Below are 27507 nucleotides of genomic sequence, written 5' to 3' on the forward strand. Positions count from 1 at the left end.
ATGAAGGCCTTGGAACAGCACTGAGCAGGCGCTGCATGGTCACTTTCTACTAAGAATGCTGTGCCCTGTGTGAGCTCGGGGTCTAGCACTCAAGGTCCGGAAAGCTCTCGCGGGTCCCCAACTCGGCAGTGCCACTCACCTTTCTCACGTTACCTCTTAGCTGAAGGGTGTCGGCCGGAAGGTCTGGAAAACAATTTTGAAACTGGTTTATCGGGTTTGTTGTTTCTCCTGTATGCTTATTTTAAAACAAAAAAACAATATTTCTAAGTTGTGTCTTGTCACACAGCAGTGATAATTACTTGAACAAAGACAGGAATTCTTAGCGCTGGAGCTCACCAGAGGCTGTGTTTCCTCGGTCCCTGAGCTCTCCGTCAGGGTCTACAGACAGGTTCTGCCTGCCTCCCAAAGTGCCTTTCCCAACCTTTCAGGGCTCAGACAAATAACTACAGTCGTGGAAAAAAATAGTCAAGGCTGATGTTTTATTGATTATTTGCCATGTGTTGTGTTGAGAATGTTACTTGCATTTTCCTTTCAAAAGAATCCTGTCAGGTGGATATTATTATCATGGTTAAAAACTCGGGTAGTGGATTAAATGAGACGTTGAAGATTGGGAAATTCTAAGTGGGAAAGCAGGATTTAGACTTGGCCCCCCAGACACTGCCATAGTCACCAACGACCACCTCCAAACAGAGGAGTGTTGGTCCATACAGGAGGACGAGATGGGAGGACGCAGCCGGCCGTGTGGGAGAGAACAACGGATGGCGAGGGGCCGCGTCCCACCAAGGGGGAGGCTGTTGGGTGCAACAGGCTTACTTCTTTCATACGGAGGTGGGATTGGAGGGTAAGTGGAAGGACGCACATGCGCATGCGAGCCACCGCCATACCTGCCTCCCTGAGCCTGTCGCCCCTCCCTGCACCCAGCGCCTCAGGCAGCAGCCGCAGCAGAGCCACTCTTTCCAGCCTCTCCAGGGCAGACCTCGCCTCTTCATCCCGGGCTGTGGAGTGAAAACGACACTGTACCCGGCCTGCCTTCAGTCGGTCCTTCCTGTTTGCTGTCGTCTTTGGGGACAGGGACAAGGAAATGAACTGAAAAGCTTCCAGCACAATGATCTGAGCTCCCGTTACTTTAACAAGCAAAGATGCTGCAGTCTAACTTGGTGGCCAGTGCAATCCGGAGTTTCACGTGGTCCCTCACTGCCACGCTGTGCGAAGGCCACGCCACCCAGCTGTCCTGTGCAAGAGGGAGAGCTGACCCGAACCCCGCACCCCATTAGCTCGGAAGGTCTTTGCCTTTAGATGGTCTGGGTGGTACAACTGGAATGAGGGGAGGAAAAAGGGCCACCTCCTCCCGTACAGCAAGAGGAGGGGGCGCCTCCTGCCAGATTCACGATGTGGCTGCAGTTGTACTTGAGTCAACTTCACAATAGTTTTTAAGGACATTGATGGGGAACAGCCCTGGAGGACAGCATCGGGCCGTTAAGGCTTCAAAGCGCATCCCGGCATTGGTGAAGGCTGCTCGCTAGGACCCGGAGGGCTGGGGCACACAGACACTTACATCGGGAGAGATCGATGCCCTCCTCTTCTCTGGTTTCTAAATTGTGATACGTGTCATTTGAACACGACATTCACACCTGAATATTCATCCTGGACGTCTTGCGATGTTCACCATCCTTTTTTAAATAGCAGAGATTTACTGTCTGACCAAGAGGACTGCTAACCGCCAGCTCAGTGGCTGGTGCTGACTGAAAGTGTGTGGATGAGTAGTGAGGCTTAAGAACGATCAGAAAGCAGCTTGGGAGAAACCTCTAGAGACCAGAAATTATAGACCCAGTAGCTTAAAGAGTTTTTCCTTTATTTAAGAAATGTCTAAAAAGTCTCCAAAGTTGAAGATGAGATTAAATCCAGTCAAGTGTTTATAAGACCTAGTACACAACCTAACAGTATTTCCTACCCTAAATTAGGAGGAGGTTGCAAGCTAAGTTTCTCCCTCACTGATATGTTTTACCTTCACCTTGTAGTCCGTGGAGCAAACGCAAATCAAGAAGCGCAAGCAAGAACACTTGGAAGTCGGCACCACGCCTACCTGCAGCCTTCCCCTTCTTTAATTCTTAATAAGCCCCTTTGCTGCGTGTGGCATGGCAGATGACGCCTTCATGGAAATAATATCTGTAACTGGACAGTTCTGCATTCTAGTCCAATTAAAAATTAAATATAAAGATGTTTTCAATTTAGTGCAAATTTTATAACTGGGGAGAAAATATTGACAAAAATAAAAGTTTGGGTGACAGAGGAGACACATTAAGTGATGCTGCTCTAGTACTTTTGCATTTTAGAGAAATCTTGTGTCTGCTGCTAAATCTAAAGCATGCAGTCAGGGCCCCCTAATATTCTTTTCAAAGCTGAGACTGTTGATAGAAGACTCCTCTAAGCAAGAATCTCATCCTTATCCCTAGCACAGCACTGAAGAGTCCAAGAATATCAAAAAGAGAGTAAGCTCATCTTACCTGGCAGCGGAAGGGGTGCTTCTGTGGAGCCGGTGACAGGAAGAGCGAAGAGAGGGTGTAGCAGTCCTATCCAGAGCAGGAAGCAGGAAGCCAGCTTACACATGGTTGGCAGGAGACGGGAGCCTTCCCCCTGGCTTCTGCTGAGAACTTCAAGCCCGCTTCTTCCCCTGCTGTGATCCAAGTATATATACCATTCTATGACCTCATATCATCCCCTCCAAAAGAATAAAGCAAATTTATTGGCTGTGGAGGCTAAAAGGCAATCACTCTGCATTGAAGTAATTTTTCAAAGTAATAGTTCATACACAATAAATTTACTGTCTGTTGCGTAGTGTACAAAACAGGTGCTATATAAAGAAAGAACACTTAAGTTTGCAAGGCTGGCCAAAGGAGTCCTTGACAGCCATAAATCATGAGTGAAAGAAAGGTTCAGACATGAATTAATGTGGCCAAAGCAGAAGATATGGATTTATGAATCCTCGCAGAAGTGACACTGTGACGTGGAATATGTTGGTTTTCTTTTCTTAAACTTTTATGGGCAAATAGACAAGTTGTCCTGTTGTGTTTAGAGCTTGAAGAATGAAAATCTGTGGATTAAAACTTAAAGCAAGTTCTTTAAAAACAGTGGAGAGAGCTATCTAGCAGACATTGTTCAAAGCCCCAGCATTGTGCCCTATTTCTGTTTGACTTCTGTAAGACCAGAAGCGCTGGAGTCTTCAAAGGAAAGCAAAGTGCAATCAGGAGTCTCACGTGGTCCCTCATTGCCACGCTGTGTGAAGGCCACGCCACCACCTGTCCTGAGCAGGAGGGAGAGCTGACCGCACCCTGCAGCCCGTTGGCTCTGAAGGTCTTTGTCTGTAGATGATCAGGGTGGTCCGCTCCTTCCGGCTGTTGTGGTTCTCCGAGGGTGGGTGAAGGACCAGCCCCAAGAGCATGCTGGTCAATATCTCCAGAGCTGGACTCCTACCATCACCTCCACGCTGCCCAGTCTGGTCCAAGCCTGGGCTGTTGCCATGGTTTCCCAGCGAGCACTCTCCAGTCTGCATCCCAGCCTCAGAGTCACCCACACAGCAAAGAGAGGTGGCTAGTGTGTAAGACCGTATCAGTTCTCCCGCAGCACCTCCTTTTGACTTAAACGTTAGAATGACTAGGAAAAAAAAAAAAACAAACTTGTGTGCCTCCTCCCTATCGGGTTAGGTGACTTTCTTAGGACATCAACTGCAGAAGAGCACGTTTGAGACAGGAATAGGTTCAAGGAAGCTATACATCGTGCGTCGTGGTGGCTGCAGCTGCTAACAGCACGCTGCATCCGAGACAACTGCTCGGAGTAGATATTCAAGGATTCTTGCCACCAAAAAGTGATAAATATGTTAGGTTGTTTCATTTGGCCTTTCCACAGTGTATGCCTGTATCAAAATGTTACACTGTACAAACAGGTGCCCACACACTTTGTCAATAAATTAATGAAAAAATCAATAAGCCGACTTCATCAACATTAGAAAACATCTACCATGATGTTTCTGAAAGACACAGCTAAGAAAATGAAAAACTCAGCCACAACTTTGAGAAAATAGTTACAAAACCTTTGCCTGCCTGATTACTGTTTTCCAGGCTGTATTTGGAGAAACAAAATTCAGTGAGCCAAACAAGCTAATTCAAAGAGCAGGCCAAAGGTCTGAGCAGATCCTGCACGAGAGGTGTACGTGTCCACGGTAGGCGCGTGAGAAGGTGCCACCAGAGGCGTGTGAGTTCAGGTCACGAGGCGCTACTGCGTACCCACTGCTGAGCCTGCAGCGGCAAAGGCCGACAACAGCAGGTGCCAGAGCGGACCCAGAGTGCCCGGCCCTCCCACCTCAGCGTCGCAGGAAACTGAAAGTTTCTGAGAAGATAAGTCCTATAGCTCAGCCTGGGCATGGTGTTGCACACCTGTAATCCCACTACTCAGGAGGCTGAGGCAGGAGGATTGCCACAAGTTCCAGGCGTGCCTACGCTGCATCATGAGTTCAAGCCTAGACTGAACTATATAGTGAGACCCTGTCTCAAAATTTAAAAAATAAGACATCCACGGCTCCATGCAGGAGCACTTGCCTAGCATGGGTTCAATCCCCAACACTGTGGTATAAAGACCTGCTAATTGTGTTACCAGAAGTGTCCTCTGCAGAAGACTGTAGAAGTCATGGAAGTGTCTGGGTATCTCAGTGTTAATTTATATTTTATTTTATGAACAGGGAGCTCTTTTAAAAATAGAAGGGAAGCCAAGTCAGTTAGCTCAGTGGATTAAAGCACTTGCTTAAGCAGATGCAGGCACCAGGTTTGATCCCCAGCATGCAGTGCCAGCCCCGCCCTGGGGCGCGCTGAGATTGAGATTGAGTGTGGTGGTGCCCACCTGTAATCTCAGCGCTTGGGAGGCTGGAAACAGGAAGATCACTGTGAGTCATATCTACGTAGTGAGACCCAGTAGACCCTGTACTAAATTAGATAGATAGATAGATTAGATAGATAGATAGATAGATAGATAGATGATAGATAGATAGATAGATAGATAGATAGATAGATAGATAGATATAGATAGATAGATAGATAGATAATAAAAGGGGAAGGGGACCTAGAGATGGACAGAAAGAGGAAGGAGAAGGGAAGGGAAATAAAAAGAACCAAGATGTGTCAAGTACACGTGCCCACACCCTCGGGTGGTCGTAGGCAGCAGGTACTGCAGGCAGGTGCCCGCTCAGAGGTGCTCCCCTTCCTGACCCTCTCAGCCCCTAGCACATCTTAGATGTCTTGTGTGTCTGTCCCACACGTCAGGCACTCAGCAGCTGTTGAGAGGGGAAGAGCTCCGGCACAACCTGGCATTCCTCTCCCCAACTTTCCAGCTGAGGAAGTGGACAGCAGAGCAGGTCTGTGCTTTCGTAAGTCTGTGTGGGCATTCTGAAGTAAAACCCAGCCAGGAGGCAGCATCTGGCCTCAAGTTCCCGCGCTCCTCCTGCCTCAGCCTCCAAGGGCTGGGGTTACAGGTATATGCCACTGCATGCAGCCAGAAATTCAAGGAACATGGGTCCAGCAGAGGAAATGGAGGTGCAGCGGCCTGGAAGCACTGGAGGCGGAGCCCAGCAGGCAGAGGAAGAGTGAAGGAGTGATGGCCGGGTCGGGCCTGGTCACCCGGAGCAGCAGTGTGTCCTTGAAGGGGATGTTGTCAGGGTGCGTGGCGCACGCTCACACTCCTGTGTTGCCGGGCCGGTAGAAGGGGCTCCAGTCACTCAGGACCCCACGACGACTGATCTCCCTCAGTGTCTCCTCACAGCCACCTCAGCTGTGACCACAGGGACAGAAATGTGGCCCTCGGGAACCTGATGTCCACCTCGGAGCTGAGAGACACCATTTCCGTCCAGCTGGAGGAAACAGCCCATTGGAAGACCAGGCAGCTTCCAGGAGCTGCAGCGACGTGGAGCGCAGGGGCCAGGGTGCCGTAGCCTGCAGTGACAGCTCAGGGTCAGTCCCATGCCATGACGTCTCTGTCCATAAACTGTCCATATAAAACTCGTTCTCTTTTCTCTCAGCCAAAACTAAGCATTGTTTGTTCTTTTCCCGTGCACCTAGCCAGACATAGCTCCGCCGCTGGCCAGGAGAGCTGCTTTCCAAGGGCCTTCCTGGGGAGAGACTGACATCAGGGCCTGTGATCTGCCACCTTAGCTGGGAGAAGTTGGAGAGATGGAGGCACAAGGCTGCCTCATCGTGCTGGGCGACAGTAGGGAACTGTGGGGTGGTGGCACTCGCTGCCTCAGAGGTGGTGGCAGCCACTTGTCACCAAGTGGCTGGGTTAGAAATCTGAAATGCTGGCACATCCAAGCTTTCCCTAAGTAACAGCAAAGTTCCATGTGCTGCTTCTGTTTCTGAGAAAAACACATCCACAGAAAGGAGGGAGGAGGGAGGGGAGCGGAAGGAGGAGCAAAACGAACAAGGTCGGGTCTGCACACGAAGCGCCCCCGGTGAGGGGGTTGCTACATGGGCCAGGAAAGCGCAGAGAGAAGCCCAGGACTGGGGACGCAAACACACAGACACACACTTACGAGTTAGGGCCTGAGGGGCTGCTGCTGTACACAGGGAGACTGTGGGCAAGAGCGGGGTGGTACGGCCTGGAAAAGCAGTACTCAGAATCAAGGGATGGTGTGTGTGTGTGTGTGTGTGTGTGTGTGTGTGTGTGCAAGGCAGTTGGGATTCAGAGGTGGGAAGGATGCAGGCCGAGACCTGGGAAGCTCTGGGAACCCTTAAGGTTGGGTCCAAAGGGAGAGGCAGCAAACTTCAGCTGTCTGGCTCTGCGTCTCTGTCTGGCTCTGGCTCTCTGTCTCTGTCTCTGTCTCTGTCTGTCTCTATGTCTCTGTCTGTCTCTCTGTCTCTGTGTCTCTGTCTGTCTCCATGTCTTTGTCTCTGTCTGTTTGTGTCTCTCTGTCTGTCTCTCTCTCTCTCTTCTCCTCCTTCCTCTCCCTCTCCCTTTCCCTCTCCCCCTCCTCCCCTGCCTTCTTCCCTCACCCTCCTGGAGGAGGTTGCTTGCCAGGATTTGTCATCTCTGGTGACTCAGGGGTCCTCCTGACAGTTTTCCTGATGGTTTTACAGCATGGCCTAATTAAGTTACTACCAAAAGCTTAAGCTTCAAAAAAATGAGCTTCCTTCCTCCAACAGACCATCAATGACGGTGTCACCTTGTCCCAGAAATGCACCAAGCCCGTCATAAGCCCTCGTGGTTCAGTGCAGAGCAATGTGGCCCACATTATGTCCCAACCAGTGACCCAAGACCTCCTAACACCTGGGCTGCCGGCGGGGGTGGGGCTGGGTGCCGTGTGAGGCAGCGGATGGTGTCTTCAGGTGACCTTTGCTCATGATGTAGCGGAAAAAGCAACATCAAAGCAAATGGAAGACTTCACCAAGGAGTTAGAAGGCAACTTCTGTTACACTAACAGGCAGGGGAAGCCAGAGGTTCAAATCACCGGCCGAGAGTCAGGTGTGAGCTCAGCTTAAATAGGGTTTGCAAGTGGGAAGTACAAAGCGGACGGCAGGTGATTCCATGATGGGCCACATGGAGTACAAGGATTGTGTCACATGTCGCCAGGCAGGTTTGTACAGGAGCATTCTGGGAGGGCAGGGGTCTGAGGCCAGTAGGCAGAGCTGACAGGGGCCTTGGCTGGGCCGGGCTTCCCCAGACATGATGGCCTTGAAGCAAGCTGGATCACTGTGCATTTTTAAAACACAAGCCAGACACAGTCAGTTCCGACCCACACACTGTTAAGGGGGAGCGTCTGGGCCTGGACAGCGAGGCGGAGCGCGGCAGGCGAGCTACGTGACGGGGAGCACGCGCCCACCGCAGGCGCGAGCTGCTCTCTAGCCTTTGTCACGACCTGTGCGGGGCTGCCGCGTGGGCGTGCGCCCGAGCAGCGGGCGCCAGTGGCCATCGGGTGGGCACTTTGCCTTGCATTATGAGTGGACCTGAGCTTGCCCATCTCTGCCGTCTTTGCCTTTTAAAACAGAGTGGTTCTTTCAAGTACAGTATTTTTTGTGTGTTGTTCTCAGCTGTGGGGACTCCAGGAGAAACCGAAAGGAAGCAGCTTTGCTGTGTGTGTGTGTGTGTGTGTGTGTGTGTGTGTGTGTGTGTGAGAGAGAGAGAGAGAGAGACAGACAGACAGACAGACAGACAGACAGACAGACAGACAGAGACTGAGCACTGAGCCCAGGGCCTTTACACTGAGCTACATCCCCACCTCATTTATAGGTTTTATCTTGGGGACAGGGTCTCACTAAGTCACTCAGTTGCCCGGGCCCAGCTCAAACCCTTGATCCTCCTGCCTCAGCCTCGCAGAGTGCTCAGGCCTTTGCTTTCTGCAGACTTGGGGCCCGGGAAGCTCTGTGGCTGAGCAACCCCCTGTGGCCACTGGAAGATGTTCCAGATGTCCTTGAGCCCCACTGTCATTTTCAATCATGTGAGATCACACATTGTAGGCTCTCAGGGGAGAGGAGGGGAGAGGAGTAGCAGAGGGGGACCCTGGAATGCAGGCCTGAATGTGGGGTACAGGTGGGACAGTCAGGACAAATAGATTCTGCTCAGTGTTGGGGAGAAGCCAGTGTGTTCAACAGATGCCCAAAAACCAACACTGAGTCCTGCTGGCTCTCCCTGCTGCCGAGCAGTCCCAGGAGCCTGGCCTGGGAGGGCTGATGCTACACGGGGCGGGGGGGGGTCACCCTCAGGGCTGCTTTGATAGCAGCCACGAGCTGGGGGCTACTGGGCCAGGCTTTGATCTCATGCATGCTGGAGGCCGGAGCTGCAAGACCACGAGCTGGGCAGGGCCAGGGCCTCCAGAGGCCTCTTCAGACAGGTGAGCAGCCTCTTCCTCCTGTTCCTCACCTGGCATCCCTCTGTGTGTCCCTTTCCCTGCATACAAGGATAGTAATTGGTCCTGGAACTCTAACGACCTCATCTTTTTCTTAATCACTGCCATGAGACCCTTTCTCCAAGCATATGCACATTCTAAGGGTCTGGGGGGGGCAGTGTCTCACACCTGAATTGAGGGAGTCACAAGTCAGCTCCTGGAAAGTGGGGAAAGAAGCCCCACCTCCTTGCATCCCTCCCCCAAATACCGGATAATGAACTCAATGATGTGACACTGAGTTACATCCCCAGTCTTTTTTAAATTATTATTCCTTTTAAAAATTTGGAGATAGGTCTTGCTAAGCCACTAAACTGCCCAGGCTGGGCTCAAATGAGTGCCCAGCTGAGCTGCTCCTCTGGGTGGAAGGAACAGCAGCACCAAGATGCAAAGGGGTGGGGTAGGGAGAAAGGAACTGTCACCCAGCTGTCATGGCTACCATGCTGGCCGCTTCCTGGTGCCTGGCATGGAGGATCCCCCACTTCTGGAACCTCTTTTTGGCCAGGAATCTGGCCAGGTGTGAGTTTGGAGGTGCTTTGTCCAAGCCCACCCAGCAGGGACATCAGCAACAACAGCGTCAGGTTAGTGTAGGAAGGACAGCTATGAAGCAGAACCCAGAGCAGTTGGTCTTGAGGGGCAGGAGAACCCCACTCCATGCCTCTCAGAACCTGACTTGAAGTCACCTCCCTTGCCCCAACCATGCCAGTCGCATCCCTGCAGGGGCCACGTGGCTGGGGCCCAGCCCTTGGGCACCTCGGAGCCTTTCCCTTCCCAGGGAGTCCCAGGTTCTGAGGACACAGCCCTGACTGTGTCACCCACCAGTCCCCTCCATGGAAGGAGATCTTCATGGAGAGTGTGAAAGGCTGAGGACAGGGACAGCTCCGTCACTTACAGCAGCACCTGAACCGCAACTGGACTCTGTCACCAATGATCAGAGAGCAAGTTTGAATATACTCTTGGCTCCAGTTGCCACAAGAGAGGGGTTCCTCTAAACATGAATAACTTTACCCAGTTAGCTATGGCTCCTGCGAAGAAACCCCGGGTTGCAACGTTGCCCCTAATAAGCAGAATGTGACTACACTCAGATAAGCTTTGAAAAGGTAATGGAGTTGAAGTGGGGTCACTAGGAGCCTAGTCCAGTGTCATCGTGTCCTCCTGGGCTCAGCGTGATGCCAGGGATGTGTGCAGACACGCCCTCATGCAGCCTCGGGGGCCTTGCGCCACCCACAGCGGAGGAGGGGCCCCAGGTGCAGGCCGCGGCTCTGGCCCCCGGCCCGTGGCCGCCAGGCCTCCGCGACCGTAAGATAAACGCCGTGCGGGGTTGCGGCAACCGGAGCAGACTCGCACAGCGAGTCACAGAGGATGCGTGAAACGGTTTCAGGACGACGGTTTAGAAGCAGTTAGCACAGCATACACCCCCGTACCAAGGGGCCCTCCTGACAGTGGCGCCCCAGAGCTGAGCACGAATTCTGGTCCCGCCTGCTCGGAGGCAGGCGTCCTCTGCGGTCCCCGGCAGTCTTATTAATGAGGAGGCCACGGGGTCAGCACTCCCTGAGAGAGTCATCTCCACGGTCACAGTCAAGACAGCAGGATAACCTCCTCGCTGGCCCTCGCCCGCGGGGAGCTGGCTGTCTCACAGAGTCCCATTTTATTAAACACCCGCGTAAGCCCTGCCCAGTGGCAGGAGGGCCGTGTCCGGTTTCACAGTTTTGATTTCACTTTGGACCCAGATGAGGTCATTGTGGGGTCCTTCCTCCACCATCTATAGGGACAGCAGGAGAAACAGGTGTGAGACACTGATTTGACAAGGGTGGCCCCAGGGGACAGCCAGCCCTGCAGCCCCCAAGCCCTCAACCTGTCTTCTGCAAGGTGAGCCAGAAAACCCTGTCCCTTCTGCTGTGACATCGAGGTGCTGCAGCCCTTTCTCCCTAGGTGATGCTGTCTAAACTTGCACGGTGTCCCAAGGTGTCCCAGGGCTCTGTGCTCAGCTGGAAAACGTGTGTCACCTCTCCCCCGGCTTTGTACACTGAAGCTTCATCTCCTCTATAGGATACTTAGAGGTGAGGGGTTTTTTTTTTGGGGGGGGCAGGAATTAGACCAGGTCATGAGTGTGGGGTCCTCAGGAGGGGGTGGATCTAGTGCCCTTGGAATGAGAAAGACACAGAATCCTGCCCAGTGAGGACGCAGTCACAGAGCCGCCATCTGCACAACAAGAAGCGAGTCCTTGCTAGGCACAGAGTCTGGGGGCCCCTTGACAGTGGACCTCCAGCCTCCACCACCATTGGGGATGTCTGCTGAGGGACAGAGCCAGTAGGACACCCCTGCTTCCAGGTGACAGAGCCTACCTCACGGCCTACAGGTGACTGAGGCAGAGCTGTGGTGGCAGGGGCCTCTGGGGGGGGGGTTGTTGTTGTTTGCTATGTTTGTCATCCCCTCACGTGGTGTTGGCCACATTAGGTGTGTGACCGATCCCTTCCAGAGGTGGCTTCAGGTCTCTCTCCTGTGTGGCTTTGGGTATGCCCAGGGTGACATCCCCAGTGACAAGAGCACTCTCCTGCTAACACTTCCAAACCAGCCTTGACCATGTCCCTCCCCGGTCCCTCCCTCTGGAAGGCAGCACATGGGCTGACTCTGAGCTTTCGGGTACCACTTGTCTAGCAGCGAAGTCCACCACTGTCCTTGTGACCTGGACTGCCACTTCCCAGAGGAGGATGTGCTTCCAAGGCCACAACATTCAGGCCTGGGCTGGAGCCAGCCGCTATGCGTCACCCCCCAGTGATGGCCAGCGCGAGGCCGGGGGTGACATCTAATAAATATCCGCTCTCCTTATTGATTTGCTCCATCCAATTACCAGGAGGCTCATTGAAGTAGCTCAGGGGAATGACTCATGTCACCTGAATGGAGCCCACGGAGTGTCAGCCAGCCTTCTGTCGCATCTCTGATATTAAAGGAGACTTTTAGCTACAGGGAATATTCGTTGCTATGGGGGCTACACAGAAATGAAAAGTGACAGCGATGTGTCCCTACAGATCATGACGCTGTGAGGACAGCCAGGTCATTAGTTAGACCAGGTCATGAGCATGGGATCCTCAGGATGGAGTGGATCTAGTGCCCTTAGAATGAGAAAGACGCAGAACCCTGCCGAGTGAAGGCGTAGTCACAGAGCCACCATTTGCACAGCAAGGAGCGAGTCCTTGCCAGACACAGAGTCTGGGGGCCCCGGACCGCGAATCAGGCGAATCAGGCCTGAGCCGGCTGCCTGAGTCTACTGAATGGCTTTCATTTCTATGTCCCACCCTGAACTCATAGATCAAGAGGTAGGAGCTGAGCTATGTGCCGGGCCCAAATATCCTGCATTAGGACTTCAGGCTGTGGCCGTGCGAAAGCCAGGCTGCTTAGGGAGGTGATCAGTGGAGGAAGTCGGTAAGGGGCGGGTCCCAATCCAGCAGCAACAATGTTCTCGTAAGAAAAGATTAGTACACACACACACACACACACACACACACACACACACACACACAGGAGCCCCCATGAAGGGACTCCAGGTAAAGATGCTATCCAGAAGCTGAGGAGGAAGACCCTGGGAGAAGCCGGGCCTGCAGCCACCTCCATCTTGGACCTCAGCCTCCCGAGCTGGAGGGGACATCAGGAAGCCATCCAGGTGGTGGGACTTTGCGAAGGCTGCCCAAGCAGACGAACATGGAGGCTGTGACCTCATTGCTTCTGTGTCATATCAGATGTCACCACAAATGGAAGTACAGTGTCCCTGGTGTGCCAAATACCTGGATCACAGGGATACGCAGTTTTTCAGGGGAGAGCGTCCCCTTTCCCTCAGAACGGAGTGATTTCCAAAGTCCTCCCATGGCAATTGCCTTTGTTACACATACTTGTGACATTCAGGGCTCAGGTGCTGTTGAAAAGCTACCTCTTTCAGACCAGATAGAAATACCTGAAGAAATGATCCCAGCCTCTTCCAGCTTGTGCGAATCGTGCTGCTTAATGTTTTTCACATGTTGCTTGATTTTTATGGCTTATGTCTTCCACAAGGGTAGGAATTTCAGGAGGCAGTCTTGTTCTGCGTTCCAGAGATATTTGTAGAGATTTTTCACTTATGTACATCTCATGTTATTGACCCGATTCTATACAAATTAAGTAAATCTAATAATTTCTAAAGTTCTCTCTGTATTGGGCTGGGGAGATGACTCGGCAGTCGAAGCGCCTGCCTGGCAAACGCAAGGACCTGCGTCCAATCCCTGGTACCACACGCCATGCCAGCCCTGGAGCCCCGGGCACACCACGCCAGCCCTAAAACTGTGCATAGTGGCATGCGCCTGTAATCTCAGCTCTTGGGAGGCTGTAAGCAGGAGGATCATTACTACTCTGATCTAGTAGTGAGACCCTGACCACCTTGTAGACCATTCCCTAAAAAATACAAAAAAGAAAGAAAATTTTCTCTGGGTCCTTATAGACCTGTTCAGGATTAGAATTTAATTTACTGGAGTCTGTCCAGTTTTTTAAAAAAAATCCTCAAGTTTCTAAAAATATAAAATATTGCACTACTGATTTTGCTCAAACCTTTTATTACAAACATTAATTGTACAGCCAGGTGGGGGGGGGGCAGCCCTGAATCCTAGCACTGGGGAGGATGCTGGAGGAGGATTACACCAAGCTCGAGGTGAAGTACACAGCGGGAAACAGTGTATACTTGTCTCAGTACCCCAAACAGTAGCGACTTAAATAAAATAATCCAAATCCCTTTCCCTTCCACTTTATATTATAGCTGCCCTTTGTATGAGTTCTGCGTTCATTAGGATCACAGACCATGATGTATAGTTTTTTCTTTAAGCAATCAACATATTTAAAGAACTTAAGAAAACAATCTATCCTAGCAGCTGTTGGACTAAAAACACTCCTAAGGTGATCTCTGTACACGTTTCAAATCCCTGCAATAAATACAGTCATTATGTACTGCAAACATACAAATGAAAAACACAATATAAATAAATTTATTTTCCTCTGTAAAAAGAAAATACTTTAGTCAGATTATTTCTGTTGCTCTTCCATTATTCCTGAAATACCAACTTTCTCTCCGCTGTCTTTTCTCTTGGGCTTGAAAAATTACACTTAGCCTTTCTCTTGAAATAAGTCTACTGGCAACAAATCATTTTATTTTCCTTCCTCTGACAGCACCGTTATTGATGCTCCTAACAAATATTTGCACTAAGCAGAGTGTGGTTCCTTAGCCCCTGCAGGCAGTGTTTCCTGGCCCAGGTCGGCGGTCATTCCCACCGCCCCTGGGTGTTCAGCGGTGCCCCTGTGGCTCTCCGCAGGCTGTCTTTGGTTTTTGCCAGTTGGTTATGACGTAAGTGAGCCTGCCTTTCTTTGAGTTTATCATTTCTGATGGTTTGAGAAGTTTCCTGAGCCTGGAAAGTTACGCCTTTCATCAAATTTGAGAAATCACTGGTCACTGCGTCTTCACATGTTCTTCTGTACTGGTCTCCCAGCCTCTCTGACTTCTAATTCTGAAGTCCCAGCTCACCGATGTCCAGCCCTTGCGCTGTTGTCTTTGAGGTCTCCGAGGCACTGTTGAAGAGTTTCAAATCATTTTCTTCTCCATTCTTCAAACTGGATACTTGGTTTTGCTCTGTCTTCAAGTTCACTTCCTTGTCTCCCTTCTGCCCTTTTGTTTGAGACCTTGTTTTTCCATCCCAGAGCTTCCATGTGATTTCGCCTCTTCTCCTTTCTGGTCCCCTGCTGAGAAACAGTACCCTTCCATGCAATTAAGTTCTACTTGCCTTGCTCAGGGAACAAAGTTACAAAAGCCACTCGAAAGTGTTTCTTAAATGTTCTTTCTATCCAAGAATGTCTCTTCATCTAGGTCAGTTTATTGCTAGCAATGGCCAGTTTCCTTTAGCCTGAGAATTATTCGTAATATCCTAGTTCCTTTTTATGTTAATTTTGTTTAAGTCCTGGGGATTGAACCCAGGCCTTTGCACTGAGCTACATCCCAGCCTGCTTGCTTGCTTACTTGTTTGTCTGTTTTAATTTTGTGGCAGAGTCTATCTCAGTTGCCAGGCTGGGCTTGAATTTATTAACCTGCTTCAGCCTCCCAGAGAACGTCCTGTTGGTGAGCAGGCAAACACCTGACTAGATTCAGACCACAGTTCTGTCTTGCCTCCTAGGAGTGAAATTTCCACATCACCTAAGTTTTAAAAATCTTTGGGTCCGGGGTGCATCTCTTTGAGGTCTGCCTGCGGCGCCCAGTGGCAGTCCGCGTCTGTAGTTCAGCTCTCCACGCCTGTGCTACCCTGCTTGGGTCTGTCCTGTACGCGCACAGTTGAAGAGTGGACCCGCGATACACAGAGGTGGGACACTCCCTGCTGGTGTCCCCTCTCTTCGACTCCTGAACACTCTGGCTCACAAAGGCTGCTTTCCCAACCCTCTGGCCAGAAACCCAAAATTTCTTTTAAGATTTTTAGCCACACTTCCTGCTACTTCATACATCTGCTGTTGGGGTTGTTCTCAAGGCAGAGGCTGGGGAGAAAAAAGAAGACAAAAAGAAGAAGAAAAATATCCGCTGGACTTTGAGGACCTCTTTTCTTGGTTTCCTGACCAAAACCACAGGATTGCACAGTTCTGCCCCTGTGGTTGGACCCAGGCCAAATGCAAGGAAAGAAGTGAGGACTCCGGGCTGCACTTGACTCTCCCCATCCCCCATCCCCCCACCCCACCCCTCCCCCAGAGCTGCTGGCTTTCCTGCCCGCCCTCGAGGGCTGACCCTTCAGAGTGCTCCACTGCACTTGGTGTTCTTTCCCTCAAGATGGGCAATTGTTCTAGAGCTCCGAGAACCACCAGAGTTGAAACTCTCAGTATGACTCCTTTTGGACCGCAAATTGATCATTTCCTCCTTTTTCTTCGGGGAATGTCTCAATGTCACATTTTGGGCAAATCCCCCAACAGTACCATTTTTATTTAGCACGGAAAACACACACACACACACACACACACACACACACACACACACATCTCACACACACGCCCAATCCCCTTCAGAGGCCAGACTGCACGTCTGAGTAGGGAGCTCAAGGAATGGATTTCCTTGCGCTAGCAGCTCCAGAGCCGCAGGCTGGCAGCCGCGTCTGCCCTTCTGCGAGCCGCGCAAGGTCGGTGCCCGTTTTGCACTCTCACGCCGTTGGCTGGCATATGTGGGGCAGTAGCACTTAATCAGTGCAAATGGAATTGTGTTTTGGAGAGCGGCGCTTCACCCACGTCAGCATCTGATCACTTCGCAGCCGGCCGGAGACCCCGTGTCAGTCCGCGCTGCTCCTGCTGTTGCGTGACGCGGGCCTGAGGACAGTGTCGCGTGAGCGTCAGGGTTGGGCTCCGGCCCTCTCCCGCAGCTACAGGTTTTTGGAGGGCGGCAATTTTTAGAAGGAAGAACAGAGTGAATGGTTTGGTAATGAGAACTGTCAGCTCGCAGCTGAAGTATGTGATTGATTTTTTTTTTCTCTCTCTCTCTCTCCTTATTGCTTCTAAGTTTGTGGGCGTAAGAGGTCTTTTTTTTTCTGCTGCTTCTTTTTTTTGGGGGGGAGGGGTACAGTGGGCTTTATTGATAGTGCACAGTGGCAATGAGCCTGGGCTCCCGAGGCCCCTCCCCTTCTAGGGGACCTGGGACAGAGGATGAGAGCCGGAGGTTGTCAGTGTTGGGGCTGAGCGGGGCAGTGACTTCTGCAGCGTGGCCTCTCGGTCCTCCATCCTCTGGCCTTGCTGGGCTGGGGTGGGTGCTTACTCCTTGGAGGCCACATGGACCATGAGGTCCACCACCCTGTCGCTGCAGCCAAACCCATTGTCATGCCAGGAATGACTTAACAAAGTGGTCACTCAGGATGATGCCAGCCCCAGCATCAAAGGTGGAAGAGTGGGCGTCACTGTTGAAGTTGCAATACACAACCTGGTCCTTGGTTTAGCCCAGGATGGCTCTGAGGGGACCATCTGACGCCTGCTTCACCACCTTCTTGATGTCACCATATTTGGCTGCTTTCTCTAGGCAGCAGGTCAGATCCACCACCAACACACTGGGGTGGGCACACGGGAGGCCATGCCCATGAGCTTCCCGTTCAGCACCAGGATGACCTTGCCCACAGCCTTGGCAGTGCCAGTGGATGCAGGGACGGTGTTCTGGGCAGTCCCGCAGTCACATGCCACAGCTTCCCAGAGGGGCAGTCCACAGTCTTCTGGCTGGAAGTGGTAGTGTGGACTGTGGTCATGAGTCCCTCGACGATGCGGCAGTTGTCATGGATGACCTTGGCCAGTGGCACTAAGTGGTTGGTGGTTCAGGAAGCGTTGCTGACTTGAGGGAGCTGTCGTACTTCTCGTGATTCACACCCATCACAAACATGGGGGCATCGGTGGAAGGGGTAGAGATGGTGACCTTTGGCACCACCCTTCAGGGAGCCCAGCCTCCTGCATAGTGGTGAAGACACCGGTGGACCCCACCACATAATCAGCGCCAGCATCACCCCACCGGATGTTGGCTGGAAGATCGTGATGGCCTTTCCGCTGATGACGAGCTTCCCCTGCTCAGCCTTGACAGTGCCCTGGGACTTGCCGTGGGTGGAGTGGCACGCAACGTGGAGCCCATGTAGTGAAGGTCAATGAAGGGCTCACTGATGGCCACTACATCCACCTTGCCAGAGCCAAACGCAGCCCTGGCGGCCAGGGGGCCCATACGGCCGAAGCCGTTCACTCCGACCTGCACCATCGTGTCTGAATGGCTGCTGACCGCCTGGGAAGAGCTATCGGCAGGCGTGCAGGAGCAGAGAGGTTTTTTTGTTTTGTTTTTTGTTTTTTTGAGACAGAGTCTCATTACTTTTTTTTTTTTAACTAAAAAAAATCTTTTATTTATTTATTGATGTATTTGGTACAGGGTCTCGCTATACAGCTCAGACTCATAGGGGTCCTCCTGTCTCAGCCTCCCGAGTGCTAGGATTACAGCCCTATGCCACCATACCCGGTTTCAGTTGGTTCAGTGTGCCCAGGACTCTGGGCCAGCACGGCATGCAGTACGTAGAATCGAACCCAAGTCCTTGCACTTGCCAGGCAGGCACTTAGTTCTTGAACTCACTATGTAGCCCAGGCTGACTTTGCACTCGCTTCAGTCCTCCTGCCTCAGCCTCCCCAGGGCCTTTGCCTCCGTAACCAACTCTAGTCGTAGTTTCTATCAAAGAACACCATTCCCCAGATGTACTGTCATGCACACGTTTTACCTGTGAGCTAAGCTGGCGTGCAGAGCGATTCGGTTGTCTGGTCTTCCCGCTTCCTTATGGCTTCATGAAGGAGCCTGGCAAAATGTACTAATGCAGTATAATTTCTTCTGTGAGAGGCACAATTACCTTAAATGTTACTTCTTTTAACAATCCTAATCCTGCGCTTCGGAAAAAGAGGGAGAACATTTTTAATAAGTGGTGTAGCTGAATCTCAGCAAGAGCCTCAGACTCACAGAGACCCTCCTGCCTCAGCCTCCCAAGCTCTGGGATCCCAGGATCCAGGGTTCTTACCCCGCACTGTTGGCATTGCCTTCTGCTCTTAAGCCTCTGGGCAGCAGGAGAGCAAAGTAATTCCTTCTGTTCCCTTATGAATTAGGACATTTTAAAAGTTTATTTAGTGGTGCTGAGAGTTGAACCCAGGGCCTCACTCATGTCGGGCGAGTGCTTTACTCTGAGCTACAGCCCAGCCTGGGACATGTTCTAGAAATGTCTGTAAGTTCTCTTTGTACCTTTCCCAATAAGAAGTGAGAGGGGTGAGATGTGGGGGTGCGTGCCTGTAACCCCCGCGGTCGGGGAGGCTGAGGCAAGATGGGTGCATATCTGAGCCCAGACCAGCCAGCTTAGCAAGTTGGAGAGACCCTGACTGAAAATAAAACACAAAGGAGGGCTGGGGCTGGAGCTTCAAGGGAAGACCCTGGTTCCCTCCCCAGTAGTAAAACCAAGAAAAGCTGAAACGATGTAGCTGAGGCTGCCATCCCAAGAAGGCTCTGAAGAACAGCGACATGGCTGCTCCTGTGGCTGGCTCCTGGCGGCGCCCATGGCGTGGAGCTGGCCGCGTGGCTGTTGAAGTGTCTGTGATGTGGCCACTGGCATCACAGGTGCCTGGGAAAGGGAAAGGGGCCACCACGCCTTAGGGCCCTGGTTCTGCCGATCATGAGCCACCATGTCCGCGTGCCCTTTTAGGTGTGTCACTCCCTGGGTGCCCCTTCTCAGAAGGAAGAGGCAGGCTCCACGCTCTGAGGCAACCACCGGAGGAATGTATGGGCCAACTCAGCGCACTCCGCACATGTCGAGGGTGATACTGCTCCTTCCTTCCAAGAGGACGCTGCCACGAGGGAGCCACCAGGTTAGGAGGACTCCCAGGCCCCAGGGGAGGGCCAGGTAGGGTTGCAGGTGCTTCCCAGCATCCTCCCCAGTCCCACTGTCCCTCAGCTGCCACTTTGCTTCTCGCCTTCCTAGCTCACATCAGAGGCGTAGCAGTGCCACGTGGTTCCTTGCCACAGAATACACAGCATTTCCAACTTTTGTCCCCCACCACCAACTTTGGGGACTGTTTGTTACCCAGCCTTGGGGACAAGAACAAAGGTTAGCATTCAGTTCCCAAGGTGTGGCCTCCAAAGACTCCTTCCCCAGCATTTCTCTGTCGTCCCACCCCTCCTTCACGCTGTCACTGTGTCAGCACTGATGCTGGCAGGAGAGAAGGTGCCTTAGAAAGAGTGAATGCCCGGCGGGGCCACAGCTCTGAGGCAGAGCACTTGGCTGCACTTTCCAGAACCACACCAAAGCGCTTGTGCGTAGTAACCCCCCTGCGCGGCGTGCAGCCGGTCTCGAACAAATGCTGCTGGTGCCTCAAGTCCTGTTAGCTTTGGCTCAGATGGGAGCCACAAATGCTTCCCAGCCCAGCCTTTTCTTTTCCATTTTCAAGCCCACAGCTCCTCCGGGAGCCCCAGAGTCTCTACTCTGTTGCCCAGATGCTGAAGAAACTGAAGTGGAGTCATAGTGGCTGGCGCGTGAGCAGACACAGCCCTGAAGCCAGTGTCGAACACAGTTCCTGCAAAGAAAGCAAAGCAGTAACGCCCCCTCTCTCCCTCAGTCTCTCCCCCCACTGCCTCTCTTCACTACTGACCTCTGAACCCAGGCCCTTTTAAATTTTGAGACAGGATCTCTCTAAGTTGCCAGGGCTGGGATGGAACTGAGACTCCTCCTGCCTCAGCCTCCCAGTGTTGAGTTTACAAGGATGCACCACCACATCCAGATCGCATACTTCCTAAACACACAGAAGTCAGTGGCCATTGCTGAGGGACACTTACAGAGGGTTCAGGGCTGCAGGTCCTGCCAGGGAGAGGGCACCACGGCTACCGGTAAAGACCAGGTTCTGGAGGCTTCTGCTAGGGAGAAGGACTGCACTGGTTGGTAGACTCCAGATGATGTATGTTATGGCTTGGCAGAAAGCTTGTCTGCAGTTTTTTCTTGTCCAGAAAGTTTGTTTGAGACTAAGATTAAGGGTGGCGGACTGATTAACCTGACAGAAGAAATTTCAAGACAGCCAAATGTTGAGTCAGTGGCATGGCTATTGTTTTTTGTTTTGGTTTTGGTCTGATGTATGTTGAGAATCTAGAGCAAAGAGCCAATCAGGATGACTTAAAAATGTGGGTTTGACCAAAAAAGAAGCTCCATAGACTGCAAAAATAGAGCTGAGAAGTTCTCCACTGCCAGGAAGGAACAGGAGAAAAGAAAAGACGGCCTGAAGGCATCACAAGAAGCAGCAGGATGCCACCCTTTGCAGGCTCAAAGCTGCAAAAGTGAAAGGCTTTGCTTTGAAGAGAAAGCTGCAGAGCACCATGCTTCAAAATGGTGGCACTATACAGAATTTGTCCCTCAGAGGGGCCGGGGAGATAGCTCAGTGGAATAAGGGCTTGCCTGGAAAGCACAGGATCCTGAGTTCAATCCCTGATACCATCAAAAAAAAAAAAAAAAAAAGAATTTATCCCTCAGAATCAGGGTCAGAGTGCTCAGCAATCCAGGCACTCAGCCCAAGAGAGAAGGAAGCCTGGCTGCCGCTCCAGCTGAGCAGCCCTTGGCATCATCCACGTGGCACTGGTTTTACGTGCTTGCAGAATGCAGGAGTTCTGAGGGCAAGGAGGCTTCCACCTAGATTTCAGAAGGCCTGGGAGGCCAGGCAGTGTGCCCCTGGGAGGGCAGTGTGTGAAGCTGTGAGTGAGAAGCCTATTCACTGGAAACCCAGAAGTTTGGAAAAGCCAGAAATGTGGACCATCTAAGGGAAACTGCAAGGAGGGAGCAAAGCCAGCCTGTGAGAGATGCCGTGGGAGCTACCACGAGTGCTGTAGGGGCAGAGCCACGTAAGGCCTTTGGAGCTCACAATTTGCCACGGATTGCCTTGGATGTCCCACATGGAGCTATGGAACTTAATGTTCACCTGCTGGATTTTGGACTTGCTTTGGTCCCAATGCTTGGTATCCTGCTATGCGTACCTTTTGGAATGGTAGTGTTTATCTTGTGCCTTTGAATGTTGGAAGTGTTTAACTTTTCATTTGTACAGGGGCTCATAGCTAAGAGTTTGCCTTGGATCTTGGCTGAGACTTGGGACTTGGACTTTCAGCAATGCTGAAACTGTTGAGGTTTCAGCAACTCTTAGAGATGGACTAAAATGCCTTTTGTATAAAAGGATGAACATGAGTGCTTGGGGGACCAGGGGTAGACCATTATGGTTTGTGTCTATGTGTCGTTTCCCCCACCCCACCCCACCCCGCCACACAACCAAAGCCTCATGTAATCATGGGGTGAACCTCTAGAGCTTGTGATGAATTCATGATCCAGTGCTCAGATTTGGTGTGAGAGCTACACCCACCCTGGGGCAGATAGCCTGAAGGCAGTGTAGGAAGGGAGAAGAGCTTGCAGTCTGCTGTCGCTGCTCCTCCCTTTTCGCTCTTGCTGTTTTGCTGTTTTCTGCTGCCATAAACTGCTGCCCTCTGCTGTGCACCACTCTGCCTTAGAGCCAGCTGAGTATGGAATAAAACCTTCACAACTGTAGGCTAAATAACCCTTTCCTTCCTTAATTTAGGGTATCTGGCATTTTATCCCAGCAATGAGGGAAAAATCATTGCGACAGCACCATAACTCCTCCTAGATAGTTACCCAGTAGAAAGGAAAACTCAGGGCTGGAGAGATGGCTCAGTGGAATAAACACATCCCTAGCAAGCACAAGGGCCTGAGTTCAATCCCTAGTTCAAAAAAAAAAAAAAACCTTTTTATTAATCAGCTTGGAAAGTGTCTCATTGATATTTGTTTAATAAAATTTTAAAAAAATTTAAAAAGAAAGGAAAACCCAAACCAAGACGTACCCTCGCTCACACCAGCTTGTCAGAGCCCCAAGCTGGAAGCCTTCCACAAGCCCACTCGCGGGTGGAGACGGTGGCTCTGTCCCTGCCCAGACAGCCACCCCAGGAGCCCCAAGCAGCTCCAGTGCTGCTCCTGTCGCAGCCTGGCTCTGCCTTCTCTGGGCTTTGGCTCAGCAGATGTCTGTGTCACCCATGAGTCACTGCCATCCACGAGGAGGCATTTGCTCAGCGCAAAAATCTTGGTGTGACTTTCCCGGAAGACCTCCATGACCCCCTTCTCTTCCCTAACAGAGTGGACTCGACTCTGAGACCCCACCTTCTGCAGGAAGCAACTCTGGGCCTGGCTGGTGCAAATGCTCAGCCGACTCATCAACAGGACATCGTCACAGATGGAAGAGGTTAGAGTCGTGGGCCCTGCTTCTCAGACCCTGCGTGCAGGTAAGATCCACACACAGCTTTCATGGCCCCCGCTGTGTCCGGAGGCTGGTTCTGAGCCACATCTTAGATGGAGGGACAACTGAGCAGGTCGAGCACAACCTGCTTGGGAGCTTTTGGAGCTCCGACAGGTGGGGCCAGCAGGCCCGGGGCAGTTTCCGGGTGAGCAGCTGCCCCACCTCTGGCCAGCTGTGCATCCCTTCTCCAGCCATCTGGGGACAATGGGGTGGGGCAGGTCAACTGCTGCTAGTAGCTTCTTGATGTGACCCAGAGACCTAAAAACAAGATACACAAGGCACAGGGTGGCACACTGCTACCCAGGAAGCAGTTCCTTTTTAATAAGGAGCACATTCCAAAATAGCAATCCAAAAAAGCACCTAAGAAGCACGCAGGGGTCTGCTGCTGTTGCCGGGGGTGCTGCTAGCGCACGATGCTGTGAGCTCTGCACATGCAACACCCCTGGACCTGCGACCAGGGGTGGCGCCGCGGCGTTCCAATGGCTTGTGACAGTGTAGGTGGCAGGAAGTTTTCGGCCCCACTGTATTTTCCAGGAACATCCTCATGTGTGTGGAGCTGCAGCTGATGCAGCACTGTGCACTTGCCCGTGACCGTAGAGGGCGCCAGACAGTCTCCGGGGAAGTGCCGCCCCTCATGCCGCCCCTCTGTAAGGGTGCAGCAGAAGCAGTGACCTCCGCAGCCCTAGGATAACTCTTTATATTCCCCCAAATCTCGCCCAAATCCTTTCCAAGCTCAGTGCTCCACCCATCCACTGTCACTGGCTGATTTTCGGGTTCCTTGGGTCCTCACGGGGGTGGCTCCTGGTTATCCTTATCCCGCACCGCCGCACAGGTCATGCGCAGAAGGATGTTCGTGCCCAGCTGGTGGCTTGTCTGTCTTTGTGCTGAACGCCTGGAGTGTGGGGCAGGCGTCTCTTAAGTGCTGATGACTGTTGAGGTGGCCCATTTGGTTCTAAGCATACACCAAGACTAGGTGATGAGGAGCGGTGCACGAATGCGTCCCCAAGGACGGCTCTAGCAGCGCTGAGGAAGGGAGAGTGAGTGCTGGCGTAGCAGATTGCTTCCCGTACGTTACTGCGAGAAAGGACATATTGTATAAGAAAAATAGATTGCATGTTCCTCCAAAAGTTACACACACTGTACCTGCCATATAACCTAGCCTTTTACTCCTAGTCATTTACCCAGTAGAAAGGAAAACACAAACCTACCAAGACTCACACACTCATGCCTGCACCAGCTTTGTCAGAGCCCCAAGCTGGAAATAATCCACAAGCCCACTAGCAGGTGAAGACGCACATGGTGGCATAACCACACGAGAGAATATTACTGAGCCACGAAAAGAAACAGGCTTTTAATAGACACAGCAACATAGATGGGTCTCTAAGTCACTGAGAGGAGTGGCTCAGACAGACAAGGAAGTCACAAGCGCATAAACCAGAACATGACTTCAGGGCTAGGCCAGGAGCCAATAGGGAGATGCCAGTCCAAGGGCTCAAGTGTCAGACAGGAGGAGCATGGCCAAAGTCTATTCTACAACATAGCGGCCTGTGGAGGGCCACGTGAGCAGCTCTCCTTGAAAGAAGAGCGACTGTCTCCATTTTGCCTAAGCCTGACCCTATTTCCTCACATTGTTCTGTACAGAGCTGGCTAGGACTTCTGTTTATCCTTCAGTTGGCCTTAAGCAATGTAATTGGTCTAGCTGAGGTGCTGGCGATAGTCTTTGAAGGTGGCGTATGTTTCCCTGGCAACCTACACCTGCTGCTCTTTGATGTGAACCGCAGGGTCAAGACAGGATGAAGAGCCAATGCTCTGTGCCGCCAGCTGGGATCGAGCCTCCGGATAGAGGCTGTGACTTCCTGGGGCTTGAAAGGCTACATCAAAGCTGAAGCACCAGACCCCCCAAAACCTTAGATGCTATCGCAATGGCATAATAGTATAATGCAGATTACTCTCTTGGCATATCCTCTCTGCATATGGTGGCGGTAAATGGCCACCCACCTAGCACAGCTCACCATGGTCACCTGCTTCCCACAATTCTCAATCTTCCTCAAGCTACTCCCCCACTGAATAAAAACCAGGTGAGGCCCTGGGTCGCTCTCTTGGTTCCAGAAAGCCATCTTCGTAGCTGGGCTTAGAGCCCCTTGACTCCCCAAGGATTGAAAATATAATTTAGGGTCTTTATTTTCGCCATGGGTTGCACTGAAAGTGGTAGATTGGAATCAACTTGATGGGATTCCAATGACATCACTTTGGGATTACAAATATTGGTTTCTTGGACTAAGACGAGGACCTGGAAGTGTCTCCTACAGCGGCCCTAAGTAATAACAACTCATAGCACACTTGCAAGTTGCTAGGAGTAGATCTTAAGCACTCCTAGCACTTACACACACACACACACACACACACACACACACACGCACACGCACAGGTGGCTGTCTGAGGCTATGTGTAGGTTGGTAGCACCCCGTTACACATCATAAATGTATTCTACACACTTTCTGTCAACTACAACTAATAATTTAAAGTTTAAGAGGCCAGTCCTCTGCCTGCAAAGTGCCTTGTACATTCTTCCCTGCATGTACAATTCTAGAAAGTGCCAGCTAATCTGGAGTGACTGCAGAGGTTCCGCGGGCCCCGGGTCTGTGCAGCCCCTCTGGTGACCTCTGCGGAGCCGTCCGAGCCCCTGCCTTCCTCTGCAGTAGCGCTGGCTCCTCACACCACTGCACCTGGAGCACCACCCAGCGGAGCCCTGGTCCCCCGCACTGTCACCACTGGAGTCTGGGGCTCCTGTTGCTGCAGTAACACATGACACAAGCCCTCTCTCAAGAGCCAGAAGTCACTCCCTCTCTCAAGAGCCAGAAGCTGGGTGTTAGCGGGAGTCTTTGGGGCCTGGCCTGGCAGGACGAAGCTTTGGTGTGGATCTGTTCTGCCACCTCCACCTTTGGAGCCAGCAGAGCAGAGTCTCCACATCTCCCTAATGTGACACTGGTCCTCGAAATCCCTTCTGACACTTAAAAAGCCCGTGACAACACTGGGCCCAACCATATAACCCCCCAGGCAGATCTCCTCATCTTGGGGTCTTTATTAATCATATCCTCAAAGCCCCTTTGGCATGGAAGGTATTTACAGCTCTGGCCTTGGGGCACAGAAGGACCAGGACCCCTTCAGGGCGGGGCTCACACTTCCCTGGGAGGGGTCCGAGCAGAGCAGAGGCCACACCCTGCTCCTTGTGCTCCTGCCTCCCAGCACACAGGGTTTGGTACACGTGTGCGGGTTGAATAAACTGGCCAGCTAGTGAGACCTGGACTGTGGCTATGTGGCCACTTTTTATGATTTGTCAGAATAGAGCAACCCTTGAAGATGGAGCAAGGACTACTTGGGGGGGGGAAGACTAAGAAGCTCAAAGCACGCAGAAATACCAACATCAATGATGTAGCAGGGGTCCCCACGGTACCACCAGTGGACAAACAAAAGCCTCACAAGGGGCCCAAGGCCATGGGCTCAACATATCCTGCTCAAGTGCTGGCTCAGGAGGACACAGAACCAGATTCTGTCCCCAGGCTGCCTCCGTTGAGGGCACTCACGCCTACTCCTCACGTGGAAGTGTGTGTGCTGTTTTGCACACTCACAGCCCACCCCCATGCTGCAGAGGTAAAAGGCCAGGCCCTTGTTTGCTGCCGAGCACAGCATGAGTCAGACAGCACCAGACATAAATCCGGATCCAGCTCCCTTGCCAGGCTCTCTGGGCCAGCGGGGCAGCTCCTTGTCCCCCTACGAGGTGCTTAGTCACCTCCGGGGCCAGCCAAGACATACTGCAACATCTGGACCTTCAGCCTGCGTGGGTTTGCGTTTCTTTGAGGCCAGCCCTCTGCCCAGTGCTGGGGATAAATGCAGAACCTCAGACCCGGTCACCAGCACAGGGCAGTCTCAGGAGAAGGGCATCCGGGTGGAAGGATCAGCCCTGCGTGGGGGAAAGCCTGTCAACGCACACAGACACAAGCAATCTGCTTGAGTTCTTTTCAGAAAGTTGGTTTAATCGGAAAGTGGTTCAGGACAAGGTCTCTAAATTTTTGCTTTCCTTTTAAACTTCTTTAGGGGAGTGTGTTAAAGAAGATCTGACGTCATATTAGTCATCTTATCTGAAATGACTAATCTTATCTAGACACCTGAGAAGAGCCATGTGCAAGGCTTATTTTGGCTCAGGGTTGGAGGGTGCAGTCACAGCCGGGGCTCCATCCTCGGAGCTCCCAGGAGGCAGCACGTCATGGCAGGAGTGAGCAGGTAGCAGAGCTAACGGGGAGCAGGGTCCCATGGCACCCTCACCAGAGGATGCTGCCTCCCTGCCCTGTGACACATGAGCTGCCTCTCCTCACCCGTGTTTGCAGGGACTAGGACTTGAACTTGTAGTTAATTTCTTAGAGCACATCCAAAATTTTAAATTCGAAAAACTTCTATGGATGTAGCAAACCACATAGGTCTCCAGGGAGGAAGGGCAGAAAAGACATAGGGACTCATAATTATTCTCATTCTGGTCCCAAAACTGGCTCTCTAAAACTTTGTACTGATTCTGAAATGGGATTAGAAGAATGTTCGAACAGCCAAAAAGCTGAAAACATCCAAAATCCTCAAGAAAAGCAGACAGCTCACATGTCCAGAAACTAGCATAGCAGAGTCTGACTTCCTGTCCCCAAGGACACACTTCCGGAGAGCCTAAGTGTTAGCCCGTATCCTCC

This window comes from Octodon degus, unplaced genomic scaffold (genome assembly GCF_000260255.1).
Source record: "Octodon degus isolate 3935 unplaced genomic scaffold, OctDeg1.0 scaffold00113, whole genome shotgun sequence".
NCBI lineage: Eukaryota > Metazoa > Chordata > Mammalia > Rodentia > Octodontidae > Octodon > Octodon degus.